Here is a 15838-nt window from a genome sequence, read left to right as displayed (position 1 = left end):
CATAGGCGTATTTACGTTTCGGCCGGACAAAAATCCCGCCCGCGGTATCCCAAAAATGTTCAGCGTTCCGCTCATTAGCATCTCATTAGCGACCGTGTGACGTCGAGGTCTTCCTACAGTTGAGTGTCGAGTGACTCGACGATTGACCAATCCTACGCTTCGGTGACCTGACCGGTCGACCAATCGGTGCGTGTGTGGGCAGGCCTTATCCTTCTGAACCGAGGTGAGTGGCCGCCATCTTGATTTTCCACGATTTTTTCCCCCACACTTTCTGTGTGTTAGGGAACTAAGGTAAATATTTCAATTATGTGTTAGGCAATTAATTAACAATTTATTTGAGTTTTATATTGTGTTTAGCAACCCCCCCACCCCTCACCCTCGCGCAGGGGGGACTCGGGGCCTGAAGCTGAAAAAATTTCTCTCTCTCTCTCTCTCTCTTTCTTCCCTCTCTCTCTCTCCTTCTTCTCTTCCCTCTCTCTCCTTGTCCTCTTCCCTCTCTCCTCTTCCCTCTCTCTCCTTCTCCTCTTCCCTCTCTGTCTCTCTCTACTTCCCCCTCTCAGGTGTCGCGGACGGAGCGCGGGCGCGCCGCCCGAAGTTTCCCGCTCGCTAATGGCCTTGCTGGCTCCCGCGGGCCGCTCGCACTGACCGCGCATGCGTCGCCCGCACTCACCGCACATGCGCCACCCGCACTCGCCGCGCATGCGCCCCCTGCACTCACCGCGCATGCACTGCCCGCCCGCCCGCAGCGGCCGTCCATCAGCCGCGCGATACGCGGGGGAACTCAGCAACGGCACCGGACCTCAGGCGCTAGGCAGGGGGAGGGGCCGGAGAGAGGGACAGAGGGGAGTGGGGGAGGGGAGGGGTGGGGGGGAAGAGGGAGACAGGGGAGGGAGGGGAGGGAGAGAGGGGAGGGGAGGGAGAGAGGGGAGGGAGGGATAGGACAGGGAGAGGACATGACAGGGAGAGGGGGGACACACAGGGGCAGGGAGACCAAACGCCCCAAAATTGCCCTCGCGCCCCAAAATTGCCCTCGCAACGCGGGGCTCCCCAGCTAGTATACTTATAAAACATCTTAGGATTTTCCTTTATTTTGCTCGCCAGTGTTATTTCATGGCCCCTCCTCGCCCTCCTAATTTCTTTTTTAAATATGCCCCTGCACTTTTTATACTCCTCTAGGGCTTCTTCCGTCTTTAGTCTTTTGTAACTGCCAAAAGCCCCCCTTTTATTTCTAATGCATTTTTGTATATCCCTTGTCATCCAAGGTTCCCTTTGCTTGTTGGTCCCACCCTTGACCTTTACAGGAACATGTTGGCGTTGTACTCTCTCTATTTCCCTTCTGAAAGTCTCCCACTGTTTTGATGTGGATTTTCCTATAAGTAGCTGCTCCCAGTCCACTTTGGCCAGATCCTGCCTTATCATATTAAAATCAGCCTTCCCCCAATTTAGAACTCTTATTTCCGGGCCGTCTTTGTCTTTTTCCATGACCACCTTAAATCTCACCGAATTATGGTCACTGCCGCCAAAATGCTCTCCTACTGATACTTCCACCACTTGCCCGGCTACATTCCCCAGAATTAGGTCCAGTACCGCCCCCTCTCTTGTAGGACTTTCTACATGTTGGCTCAAAAAGCTCTCCTGGATGCACTTTAAGAATTCTGCACCCTCTAAGCCTTTCACATTCTGACTATCCCAATTTATATTGGGGAAGTTGAAATCCCCCACTATTATTACCCTATTATTTTCGCACTTCTCTTAGATTTGCCTACATATCTGTTCCTCTATCTCCCCCTGACTGTTTGGGGGCCTATCGTACACTCCCAGCAAAGTGCTTGCCCCCTTTTTGTTTTTAAGTTCTACCCATATGGCCTCATTAGAGGAACCCGCTAATATATCGTCCCTCCTTACAGCAGTAATTGACTCCTTAATTAATATTGCAACACACCCTCCCCTTTTACACCCCCCTCTGTCTCACCTGAAGATTCTATACCCCGGAATATTGAGCTGCCAGTCCTGACCCTCCCTCAACCATGTCTCCGTGATAGCAACAATATCGTACTCCCATGTGTTCAACAACAACTTCAGTTCATCCACCTTATTTGTAAGACTCCTTGCATTAAAATAAATGCCTTCCAGCCTTGCCATATTCCCTTTTCCCTTCACATATTTGCTCTGCCTTCCCAGCTGACTTGTTTTTTCCTCTGTATTTGGCTGTAAATCACCCCCTACTATAGCTCCACTCTGTACCCCATCCCCCTGCCAAGTTAGTTTAAACCCCCCCCAGCAGTGCTAGCAAACCTCCCCGCAAGGACATAGTCTAAGGATAAGGGGTAAGCCATTTATAGATACATAGATACATAGAAGATAGGAGCAGGAGTAGGCCATTCGGCCCTTCGTGCCTGCTCCGCCATTCGATGAGATCATGGCTGATCCTTTAATTCAGTATCCCGTCCCCGCCTTCTCTCCGTAACCCTTAACCCCTTTTGCCCGTAGAAATATATCTAATTCCCTCTTAAATATATTTAATGAGCTGGCGTACACTGCCCTCTGTGGCAATGAGTTCCACAGGTTCACCACTCTCTGAGTGAAGAAATTCCCCCTCATCTCTGTCCTAAATGGTTTAGCCCTTATCCTTAAATTATGTCCTCTAGTTCTGTTCTCACCCGCCAAGGGAAACATTCCTTCTGCATCCAGTCTGTCTAGACCTGTCAGAATTTTATACACTTCTATGAGGTCCCCTCTCAATCTTCTAAACTCCAGTGTGTACATCCCTAAACTACATAGTCTCTCCTCATAGGTCATTCCCGCCATTCCTGGTATCAGCCTGGTGAATCGCCGCTGCACCCCCTCCATGGCAAGAACATCCTTCCTCAGATGAGGCGACCAAAACTGTACACAGTACTCGAGGTGTGGTCTCACCAGTGCCCTGTACAGCTGCAGCAAGGTATCCCTGTTCCTGTATTCTAACCCTTTTGCTATGAAGGCCAGCATACCGTTTGCCTTCTTGACCGCCTGTTGCACCTGCATGCTCGCCTTCAGTGACTGGTGTACAAGAACACCCAGGTCTCTCTGTACTTCCCCCTCTCCCAATCTATTGCCATTTAAATAATAATTTGCCCTCCCGTTCCTGCACCCAAGGTGGATAACTTCGCACTTGTCCACATTATAGTGCATCTGCCATTTATCCGCCCAATCGCCCAGTCTGTCCAAATCGCTCTGGAGCTTCCTGGTCTCTTCCTCTGAGCCCACCCCCCCTCCTAGTTTAGTGTCGTCTGCAAATTTGGAAATGCTGCATCCGACTCCCTGATCCAGGTCATTAATGTAAATTGTGAACAGCTGGGGGCCCAGGACAGATCCCTGTGGTACCCCACTTGTTACTGCCTGCCATTCAGAAAATGAGCCGTTTATTCCAACTCTCTGTTTTCTATCTGACAGCCAGTTCCCTATCCACGCCAAAACTTTCCCCTTTATCCCATGAGCCTCAATTTTCCATGCTAATCTTTTATGTGGGACCTTATCGAAGGCCTTTTGGAAGTCCAGGTACACCACATCTACTGGCTCTCCCCCATCTATTCTACCAGTTACTCCCTCAAAAAATTCCAATAGATTAGTCAAGCACGATTTACCCTTTGTAAATCCATGTTGACTCTGTCCTATCCTGTCCCCATTTGCTAAGTGCTCCGCTATTTCATCCTTAATGATGGACTCCAGCATTTTGCCCACAACTGATGTAAGGCTTACAGGTCTGTAATTACCTGCTTTTTCCCTACCCCCCTTTTTGAATAGTGGGGTAACGTTAGCTACCCTCCAATCCATCGGCACTGTTCCCGAGTCTAATGAATTCTGAAAAATCATCCTTAGTGCATCCGCTATCTCTAGGGCCACCTCCTTCAGTACCCTAGGATGCATGTTATCAGGCCCTGGGGATTTGTCCACCTTCAATCCCTTTAGCTTCCTTAACACCATATCCTTAGAGATATTGATTTGCGTCAGTTCCTCCTTTGCCAATGTCCCTATTTTTCCCGATATCCCAGGGAGGTTTTTTGAAATGAGGAGGAATTTCTTCACCCAGAGAGTGGTGAACCTATGGAATTCTCTGCCACAGAGGGCGGTGGAGGCCAGTTCATTAAATATATTCAAAAAAGAGTTGGATATATTTCTTAAGGCTAAAGGGATCAAGGGATATGGGTAGAAGGCAGGGACAGGGTACTGAATTTGGATGATCAGCCATGATCTCATTGAATGGCGGAGCAGGCTTGAAGGGCCGAATGGCCTACTCCTGCTCCTAGCTTCTATGTTTCTATGTTTCTATATTGAGCATGCATTTAGCGCCGGCGCTAAATCTTAGCGCCCGCTCATGGGCGCAGACTGATTATGACATCATTTGAGTGTGCAACGCCTTTTGGGTGCCCCGGACCGGAAATTCAGTGGCGCCCCCCTCCGTAGCGCCTGGCGCTAATAGTGACAGCTTACCTGGGCCTTACCAAGTCGCTCTCGGGATGGAGGAGCGTTATTTAAAGGGGACTGGTGTGGTTTAAAAGCGGCAGCCATTTTTGGATCACAACTTCCTCGAGAGCTACAAAGCGTTACTGAGCTGCACACTGAGAGCCATTTGATCACTGAGCCAGCGCAGGCAGATGATCTTCAGCCTTCTGACCATCACCTTGCTGTTGGTGAGCCTTGACAACGGGGAACCTTCCTGTGGGCACTTATTATGGGGGCTGCATTGGAGGGGAATGTCCTGCTGCTGAATCATCTGGAAAGTGCACTGAGACGCAAGGAGAAGGGGGCGGGCATGGCCAGATGGAGGAGGGCCAACAGACGTCGCCACAGCAGACCTTACGCTGGCAGGGTTATCCGACAGCAGTTTTCCTACATGAACATGCCGGAGGAGCAGTGTGTCAGAAGGCTGCGATTTAGAAAGGAGGTGGTGACTGAGCTGTGCCAGCTGCTTCAGTCAGATCTGCAGCCTCAGATAAGGTGCAGGACATCGCTGTCGGTGGCTGAGAAGATGGCTGCTGGCCTGAACTTCTACGCGAGCGGCTCTTCTCAGGCTGTGCGTCAGAGGCTGATCAGAAGTAGCTTCTAGGCCCCTCTCATGGAATGCTTGCTGCCATTCCAAGAACAGGAATGGAACTGGTCTGATACCCCCAAGCCTGTGAAGGGCAAGATGCATGTAACTAGCAGGCATGACCATTGTAAATGAAGAAAGTGTTTCATTACACAAAAAGTGGTTCCTTCAAACATGAGAAAGCTATGGCAACAGAAAGCAAAAGTAATACACTGACACATAACTGCCTCTCACACCCGGGAGACTGTCCAAAACATAAATCACATTCCGACCATCTTCCTTGGCCTTGATTCCACTGCGCCAACCAAAGCATCCAATGCCCCATCAGTGAGGCGTTCCGCCCTCTGCCTCACCCTTTCCATGTCTTGCTAGGCTGGTGCGCCACAGGTCGGCTTTGAAGGCCTACAAGGCAGTGAGTGTGTCTGGTGATGCCAATTGACCTGCCCCTTTAAGAGCCAGTGTGTCTCAGGGAAAGTGGTTATTGACAGCACCCTCGCTGCGCCCCGCCGCCGCGAAATTGGATTGCGCCGCCGGGTTAGCGCCTTAGGAGTAGCGTGCAGCGCCTGATTTAGCGCCGCAATCATCTTTAGGGGTGCTGCAACCCAATATCGTGCTAGGTGGTGCTAAATTGCGCCTGGCGCTAAACTTTGCGCATCGCCAGGAATAGCGCCCCAAACGCGGCTATACCGAATTTCTAGGCCTATGACTCTAAATATAGAGAACTAATCACAGGTTCATATCCTCAATGAAACTTGGAAGAGTTGGTTTAACTGGCAGGCTACTGAACACCATTCTAGTGAGGAAACTTTAGCTTCAAAAAAATCATGCCTTTATCTTTACATCCAAGTGGTAACTGTTGTTTTAATCAAAGGGTTTAGACAATTGGATTATGTGGTGATAAGTGCATTAATTTACTGTGCCCAATTGGGAATACGGCAAATTCCAACAATGTGCCGAGGCAGGAAGCTAAGACTCCCAATCAGAACTTTAATTAAGTTTACTTAAATGTATAGGGAATTGTACCGAACTTCATTTAAATAATTTAAGTGTATTAGAATATGTAAATGAAGCTCTCGGGTACTTTTGGCTGGACAGAATATCGTTTGATGTGCACCTAGGGTAGAGATCTAATGAGAGCGCACTCCGCCCAACTTCCTGGCCATCCCATCACCAGCTCCATTCTGGCATCATTGCCAATGGCAACAGTACAATTCCACCAACAGACTTTAACAAGGCAGTCTAGATAAAGGCAAGCATCACAGTCAGATCTGTGATGGCATTCGAGTATGTCATCAGCTGCTTGTTGACATTTGCACTGTGATTAAAGTTAATTAGAATCACTCTCCAGTAATTGCCTGAACAACCCACTTTTTCAATAATGTGTTCATATTAGGGGCTTTCCAATTCCCAGAAATCTCTCCCAAATTTAGCAAGCTTACAAAAGTAGCAGTTAAAGATTGAATAATTTCAGTCCCCATACCCTTCAGGCATTAAAAACTATGTATTCATTGACGAGATGTGGGCATTGCTGGCATGACCAGCATTTATTGCGCATCCCTAATTGCCCTTGAGAAGATGGTGGTGAATCCCCTTCTTGAACCACTGCAGTCCTTGTGGTGAAGGTACTCCCACAGTGCTGTTAGGGAGGGATTTTAAGGATTTTGACTCAGCGATGATGAAGGAACGGTGATATATTTCCAAGTTAGGATGATGTGTGACTTGGAGGGGAACTTGGAGGTGGTTGTGTTCCCATGTGGTTGCTGCCCTTGTCCTTCTAGGTGGTAGAGGTCGCGGGTTTTGGAGGTGGTGTCAAAGAAGTCTTGGCGAGTTGCTGCAGAGCATCTTGTAGATGGTACACACTGCAGCCACGGTACACTGGTGGTGGAGGGAGTGAATGTTTAAGATGGTGGATGGGGTGCCAGTCAAGCGGACTACTTTGTCCTGGATGGTGTCAAGCTTCTTGAGTGTTGCTGGAGCTGCACTCATCTAGGCAAGTGGACAGCATTCCATCACATGCCTTACTTCTGCCTTGTAGATGGTGGAAAGGCTTTAGGGAGTCAGAAGGCGAGACACTCGCTGCAGAATACCCAGCCTCTGACCTGCTCTTGTAACCACAGTATTTACGTGGCTGGTCAATGGTGACCCCCAGGATGTTGATGTTGGGGGGATTTGATGATGGTAATGGCATTGAATGTCAAGGAAGGTTTTTACACTCTTTCTTGTTGGAGATGGTCATTGTCTGGCACTTGTGGGGTGTGAATGTTACTTGCCACTTATCAGCCTAAGTCTAGGTGTTGTGCAGTTCTTGCTGCATGTGGGCACAGACTGCTTCATTATCTGAGGAGCTGCAAATGGAACTGAACACTCTGCAATCATCAGCAAACATCCCTACTTCTGACCTTATGATGGAGGGAAGGTTATTGATGAAGCAGCTGAAGATGAAGGTGTGTCTGGGCCCTGCTGGGCACCCAGTAGGTGCAGCATACCTAAAATACACTGTGCCTATAAGGAGAGAAATGTACACAATCCTCATAGACTGTGCCACAGGCCCAGTCCTGGTACAGACCTTCTGCCTTGACAGGGCCATGTGCTAGGAACTAGGAGTGGAAATCGTACAGCTGCAGGCCTGAGAGATGTACGCAGTGGTCCTGGCTGTTGACATCCGGACCTTCTGAGTCCTGCTGGAGAGCAGTAGCCCGAAGTACCTGAGACCAAAAATGTATTGGTTAATTGTGATTACCATAGCAATGGCTAATTGCAGCAAGGCCAGTCAGTGGGGATCCAGGCAGAAACCCCAGGTTTCTTTGAATGTCCTTCTGCTTGGGTATTCAATGGAAAGGCAAGCAGGAACGTGAGGTGGAAATGCCAGGAATACCTCCTCCCACCTCATTACAGTACCATGCTTACTCTGGAGTCACATATAGGCCAGACCAGGTAAGGATTCCAGGTTTCCTTCCCTGAAGGACATTAGTGAACCAGTTGGGTTTTTACAACGGTCTAAGCGCTTTATGGTCACTTTTATTGATACAAGCTTTTTAATTTCCTGAATGAACTAAATTCAAATTCTCAAACTGCCGTGATGGGATTTGAACACATGTTCTTTGGATTATACTCCAGGCTTTTCGATGAACTAGTCCAGTAACATTGCTATTCCTCCACCCACTTTGCTGAGCCTGTCCATTCTGTCAGCTTTATATCCTGGTATTTTAATCGCTCAGACACTGTCCTGCTTTAACTCGGTTCTTGTATATCGGAGTACGTTGGACTTTCCTCGATACATGTTTCCTATTTTCAAGTTCATTTCATTTGCTTAGCTTTTCCCTCTCTGCTTGGTTATGCTCCTATTGTAAAATGCTCTCCTAATATAGGTTTAAATCAAATACATTTAAGTAGTTTTGGAGCCAAGATAGGCTTCAGTGCATTTATAAAATAGATGCTGTTCATTGGCATTGGTTATATGTGTATTACTTGCCCGACAAATGAAAGAATCCAACTTTTAAGTGAAAAGATAAAAGAGCCTATACATTCATTACCACGTGAATGTATTAAATACAGTACGCATGAATCTGAATATTCCTCCTTGTTATTCATGAGTGTGCAGTCCTTGGCCTAGCTGCAAATAGCCATTGCTATGGAAATCACAATTAACCAATCTGAATAAGCCCTGTGAAAGCTGCATAATTACTCTGTGCCCCTCCCTGCTACAGGTGTAGGACCTTAATTGTAAAAATAGAAACCGGTATCTGTACTTCAGCTAAACAGCTGCATGTTTATTCCCTAGAATTTCCACACCCGGCAAGTTATTCACCATAGGTTTAATTTTATTCTGAACCAAACGCTAATATATGCCTGCAGTATACCTCTGGAAAATGGATTATTTTATCAATCCCTATCAGTGAGTTACTTTTCCATTCTTACTGGTAATGCTATTTTCACAGGAGATAGTTAATTCAGTCCTACTCTGGCTCTTTCCTGTACATGAAAAAATTCTGTCTAGTGCTTTTTTGACCTTTCTGCTGTGAATTTGTAATAGTATTCAGGGTAGTTAATAAGAGCTCTCAGTAGTTTCTGTGCTGACTCTTGCCATCTGGACTGTTGCCTGGAATATGACTCCAGCATACCGGCGATGCCATATCCCTGTGCTCACACACTGAAGCTTGCAAGTTCTGCTTTTCATTAATTTAAAATAGACTCGTTTTTTTTTAAATGCAGCTGCTGTGGCAAAACTCAGTCATCAGAAACATCCGAAGGATCTCTCTCTATCTGTTATGTTTTTGCATCATAAGCCAGCTTTCTTTTCAGTTTATTTTTCCATCGAAATGGAATTTTTGGGCAGCCAGCCCTTTCAGAAGCAGACTGCAGTGGCTGTCAGTGTAATGCTGAAATGTTGTGCCACTGAAATTTTCTCCATTATCTGCATGGGGCAAAGTTTGGTGCTGAGTTCCTGATTTCTTTCCCAGTTTAAAATAGGCACTTTGCCAGCTGGCGCAGGACAGGAGAGAAATTGCCATTCAAATAACATTTGAAATGAGAGTGCAATGCAATTGTGTCACCTTAGTTGACATTCTGTTTTTCAGGCGCAGATGGGGTCAATTAGCACAGGGAACCAACTAAAGGAGGTATGAAGACTTTGCTCCTTCATTTGCCCATTTTATAAAAATATTTCTCCAGGTGAAAAAGAATCTTATCGAGGTCTGGATTGGGGCAGGATTGTAATATACTTGCAGCATTTTTTTTTGGTTTTATCTGCACTCACGGCTGGGCTCCCTCAAGTGTCACGCCCTTTAATTATCAGCAGGATACCACCATTGCACTTGCCTGTGAGATGGAGGTATGAGGAAATGTTGGGGGAGTAACAATAAAGTTGCTTTATTTGTCCTTTCTTGATTTTCAGCTGACAGACAGATTGCTGTTGAAGGCTGCCTTACAGAAAATCAACAACATTTTTGCCACTCTTGTGTAACACTGTTCTCTCTGTCGTCTCCCACCTCACATCTATTCTGTTGTCACTCCACAGAAATTCCTCATCCGTAGGTTTTGATTTGTTCCTTTTTGTTTTGCTGAACTCTGTTCAGTTCTGGGCACCGCACCTCGGGAAGTATATATTGGCCTTGGAGGGGGTGTAGTGCAGATTCACCAGAATGATACCGGGGCTAAAAGGGTTAAATTATGAGGACAGGTTGCATAGACCAGACTTGTATTCCCTTGATTATGGGGTGATAAAATTGAGGTGTTTAAGATGATTAAAGGAGTTGATAGGATAAATAGAGAGAAACTATTTCCTCTGGTGGGGTAGTCCAGAACAAGGGGACATAACCTTAAAATTAGACCTCGGACATTCAGGGGTGAGGTCAGGAAGCACATCTTCATATAAAGGGTAATGGAAACCTGGAACTCTCGCCCCCAAATTTTTTGAGGTTGGTGATCAATTGAAAATTTCAAAACTGATATTGATAAATTTTTGTTAGGGAAGGGTATTAAGGGATATGGAAGCAAGCTGGGTAAATGGAGTTAAGATACAGATCAGCCATGATTCCAATTGAATGGTGAAACAGGCGTGAGGGGCTGAAGGGCCTACTCTTGTTCATATGTTTCTATGGCTCAACTTCAGTTATGATTCAAGTGGCTGTCTCGTTAACCTCAAAGGGCAAATACTGCTTACTTGTGACAAAAAAATCACACATAGCACTGGCTTATGATAAAATTGTTTGTGGGGCTGATAGTTAATCCAGTGAGTTAGAGATATTTGTGATAGTAGGAAACCCCTCCTAATAAATACTGAAAGCTTCATATGGAAGCAGTTCATGTCGCATAGACCTACTACAAATGGTAGTGGGTATTTTCCTGATGGCTATGGTTTATTGAGAAAGCAGATCTGAGTAAACGGGTGAAAGCAGTTGCAGAGCTTTCTGCCCTCTTTACCATTGCTCAAAGTCGAGCTCTCATGCTAAAATGTGTTTTTTTTATTCATTCATGGGACGTCGCCGGCAAGGTCAGCATTTCTTGTCCATCCCTAATTGCCCTTGAGAAGGTGATGAGCCGCCTTCTTGAATATGACTGAGTGGCTTGCTAGGCCATTTCAGAGGCAGTTAAGAGTCAGCCACATTGCTGTGGGTCTGGAGTCACATGTAGGCCAGACCAGATGGCAGATGTTCCTTCTCTAAAGGAAGCACTTTAGTGAACCAGATGATTTTTAAAAATTCTGTCACCAGCTATCTCCGAGCTCCCTGTCTCTCCATCTCCGACTGAGAGGGACGCAGATGTGCCACTTATCTCCAGGGCCGCCTCCTCTGCATCAGTGAGCTGGACTATTTGTGGGCAGCACGGTGGCATAGTGGTTAGCACTGTTGCCTCACAGCGCCAGGGACCCGGGTTCGAATCCGGCCTCGGGCGACTGTCTGTGTGGAGTTTGCACATTCTCCCCGTGTTTGCGTGGGTTTCCTCCAGGTGCTCCGGTTTCCTCCCACAGTCCAAAGATGTGCGGGTTAGGATGATTGGCTATGATAAATTCCCCCTTAATGTTAGGGGGATTAAAAACGTGGGGTTACGGGGATCGGGTGGGATATGTGTCGGTGCAGGCTCGATGGGCCGAAATGGCCTCTATCTGCACTGTGGGGTTTCTGTGATTCTGTGATTTGCAATCCACCTCCAGTCCTCTCCTTCTCCCTTGTGTTTTGCGCTCTCTTCTACAAGAGGGGAAAAAAACAGACCTGTGAGTGAGTCAAGGTGAGGTATTCACCCGATGGATGCTGTGGATTCAGTGAGAGTGACGATGAGACAGATGCATCACATTGCGTAAGGATTGGAGGGAGTGGCAACGATGGATACATGGGGAGGTGATAAAGTGCAAAGAAAGTGAAGGCTGGGTGCTGCTGAAAGTTGAGTGGGTGTGAGGAGTGATGAGATGCAGAATCTTAGCAAGACAGAGTGAAAGGGGGGGGTGGGCTTAAACCACAGGATGGAAGTGAACCAGCAAATTAACTCACTTTTCCTGACCGCTTCCTGCACTGTATCCAAGATCTGGACACAATGCTCCTGCTGCTCACCTCCTCAGCTACCTCGATCAGTGGCAGTCAGTATCCCTGCTCCAAACCCGCCCTGCATAGCAAATAAGGTCTTTGGGAAGAAATTGCAGCGGGTTAGCAGTGGACTCACATTGACAGATGCTATTCCAGCTCTGTCGCTAATCAGCTGATGGGAGGGAACTCCAAGCCCACACATGCTATAAAAGTACATACTCTTAGGGCTTGATTTTAACTCAGTCGACAGGTGGGCTTTTAGGCGTGTGGGGGGTTAAAATCGCAAAACCTGGGGGTCGGGACCACGCCCCCCCCGCCTGGTTCCCGCCTCCATGCCATTTTAACCTAGGTGTGCCTGATGGACCCGAATCAGTCCCGCCTGAAACAGGCGGGGCTGGTCTTTAGGGCCCTTAAACAGCACTAATTGGCCTTTATAATCCCATTTTAACAGGCGCTTGCCTGTTTAACTCTTTTCCCAAGTAAAACACGCCTGGTGGGGATCACACCTGTGAAACCTGGTGTGAACACTATTGGCTTGCTGACTATCAGCTGCAGGTCCAACATTAAAGAGGATATTTGATCAGTCATCATTTGCAGGTGGCAGGTGGCAGTTTTCTCAGGTCTGGGGCAACATTTACCAGGCCTAACCACACCTGTGGAAGGTTGGAGCCTCACACGCTTCTCCAGTGTGACCTCCTGCGAGACCCCTCTCGCCACCCTCACTCAGCGCTTCCTCAACTGAGGCATCTACCAGAAGCATGGGAGGCCTTTTTTTCCTTCCCCTCTTGGAATTAGAGGACCTCCAGCCCCATTCGCGAAATGACACACGCCACAACTGCAGAATTTGCCATCAGAATTTTTATGAAAAACAAACAACTGATGGCATTTTTACAAAATACACAGCATTTCACCCAAATGACTACCCTTGTGACTATTTGTGCTTTATTTTCCTCTTACGTGTGCTACTACATAGTGGTTCCCCTGTGGCTTCAGCAGATGTGGAGGCCCCTTGCTCACTTTCCTGCTGCTCCTGTTTCGACACCTTTGGCAGGCGTCCTCTGGGGTGGCGAGCCTGTGAGGGCTCGCCAGCAGCCTGCTGCTCCTGCGGCTGTGCAGGGGTTGAGACCTCTATCTCTGTTGGGTGTGGACTCCGGCGGGGCTCTGACCGAGGGCTCTGCAGTGGCATGGAAGTGTGAGCGCTTGGAGAGGAACCCCCACTTCCTTGAGGTCTGCCACCAACCTCCCACTCATGGGTCAGGTCCCCCTCAGTGCCTGCAAGTGGCTTGAGAGCAGCTTGCTGCACATCAGGGGGGCCATGGGGACCCGTATCTACAATGGCAGTCCTACTCAGAAGGACTTCCATGAAGGTCTGGTTTCTATGTTCAATAGATGCCCATCGTTCTGCAAGAGATGTCATTCTATTCTGAAAACTCACCATGTTTTCCATACCCTGGCGACTAACCTCCTCCATGGCCGTAGCCCTCCTCTCCTCTACCGTTGCCCTCCTCTCCTCTACCGTGGCCATCCTCTCCTCTACGGTAGCCAGCCGTACCATGGAGGCAGCAATCATTTGCACGTAGATAGCCATCCTTTCCTTATTGATGCGTTCATGCGCCACAGACTCCACAAAGGCTCTGCTCATGTTCGCTATGGACTCCTCCATTCGCTCCACACTCGCAGCGACCCTGGAGACAAAACCTGCCAGAGACTCCTGCATCTGTGCATGGAGTTCCATCACCTCTGATCTTACGGATGGACCCAGAGGCAGAGGGTCGACATGCAGCTGAGCCAAGCTGGCAGAGTCCTGCACACTCCGATGAGGACTCTCCACTGCTGTCCCTGTCTCCACAATCTGCTGATGCTCACTTGTGAGCTGTGATACACCAGGTGACAACTCTACTCTATGTCCCGAAGGTCCCACCGAGGTGTGAGTGTCTGCGCTGGTGCTGGGTGCGCTTATTTCTGCTGACGCTGCGCCCTCAGAGGTTGCAGATTCCTCTGAGGAGTCTGGCTGCTCAGGCTCTTTCTCCTGCACACTGGGGATGGGGGCTCTCGATGGCCCTGTGGGGGATTCAAGGAAAAAGTTAGAGATGTGATCCCAAGGTTACATGCACATTGCATTTTGCAGATGATCATCAGTCCATATGATGTAGTTTCAGAATCATTATCAGCGACTCATGCAATGCCAATGAGAGAGATGGAAAACTATTCTGTCACCAGTTTGTGGGGATGCTCCTGTCTGTCCTTCCCCAACATCCACATCTCGGTCAGCACCAGCAATCTCCAGGACGCCTTCCTCCCAGGGGGTGAGCTGGGCTACTGAGGGCAGCCCTCCTCCTGTCCTGGCTCGCTCTCCTGTTGTGAGTTCTCTTTTCCTGCAATGAGGGAGACAAGTGGAGGTTGAGTGAGAATGAAGGAGTGAGTGCAGAGATTGCATAGCATAGATACTTAGAAGGAGACAAAGATGGAGTGAGGTTGCAATATCAAGGGCCCTCCCTGTGTGTAGTCAGTTGTGTTCAAAGCATCAGAGTGAGAGGGAGTGTGAGGGCTGCATGGTTGAATAGTTCTGTGAATGTGAGCATAGAGAGAGAGGGAATGGGTAAGGGTGCATGGATGTGAGTGTCTAGTGGGATGTGCAGGAAGAGATTTCTGAAGCTGAGTGCAGGTGAGGAAAGGCAATGGGGATCAGATTGAGGGTGATGGAAACTTCATACAGTACTTACTTTTCCAGTGCGAAGAAGGTCATGGAATCTTTTCCTGCACTGCAACCACGTTCTTCGTGTGAGCCCCAAGCAGTTGACTTGACCTGCCACCTCTAGCCACACAGCCTTGGTCTGACTGGGAGGCCTCTTCCTCCTTGAAGAAGGGAACAGGACCTCCCCGTGGGCCCTAGCACCATCCAGTAATGCCTGGAGTGAAGCCTCATCAAATTTGGGGGCATATCTGGCCCTCCCGTTTGCCGTTGCTCCTGCAGGCTCCTGTGCCATCTTAATGGTGAAGTTTGGGAGCCTGCAGAGGAAGCAAGGCTTGCTGTGGACCTTAAAAGCAGCAGCAATGATGACGTCATATTCTGCGATTTTCTGACTGGAAATATTCAATTGCCAAGGCTTCCCACACGTTGGAAATCAATTGGCCAATTGAGTTAAAATTGCATCAATCTCACAGACCCATTTAGAATCATGTGGGAATCACTAAATTCGGGGAACCCGCCAATTCCCCGCACCTGAGATAAAATCGACCCCTTAATCTCTAAATAAAATCATATCACTGATCAGAGGGGTACATGCAGTCAATAATGCCTCATATTCCAGAGTATTTGACTTTTAGACAGGCCTTAAAGGAGATTGGTGCTTTTTTGGAGGATAACTCGTGCAATTTCTGTATCATTGGATTTGAGATGGGAGTCTCCAATAACCCATTTCATTCAGTTTATCACTGCCCCAAAACAGGTGGTAATTCAGAGGAAAATCAAGGCTATGCTGTTATAGTGCATGTGCTATTAGGTTGTGCTATTAGATCATGACCAGTCTGCCATGTGGAACCTTATCAAAAGCCTTGCTAAACTCCATATACACTACATCAAATGCACTACCCTCATCTACCCTCCTTGTTACCTCCTCAAAATATTCAATCAAGTTGTACTGAGGCAGGGGTGGGGACGGGTGATGTTACAGAGTGGAAGTAGGCGGTCTTGTTGATGGAGAGGATATGGGGTCAGAAGCTCATTTCAGTGTAAAATAGGATGCCAAGG

The sequence above is a fragment of the Somniosus microcephalus genome, chromosome 14 (assembly GCF_052327205.1).
Source record: "Somniosus microcephalus isolate GS21.2 chromosome 14, FLI_Smic_1.0, whole genome shotgun sequence".
Lineage (NCBI taxonomy): Eukaryota > Metazoa > Chordata > Chondrichthyes > Squaliformes > Somniosidae > Somniosus > Somniosus microcephalus.
This window is presented reverse-complemented; position numbering follows the sequence as displayed.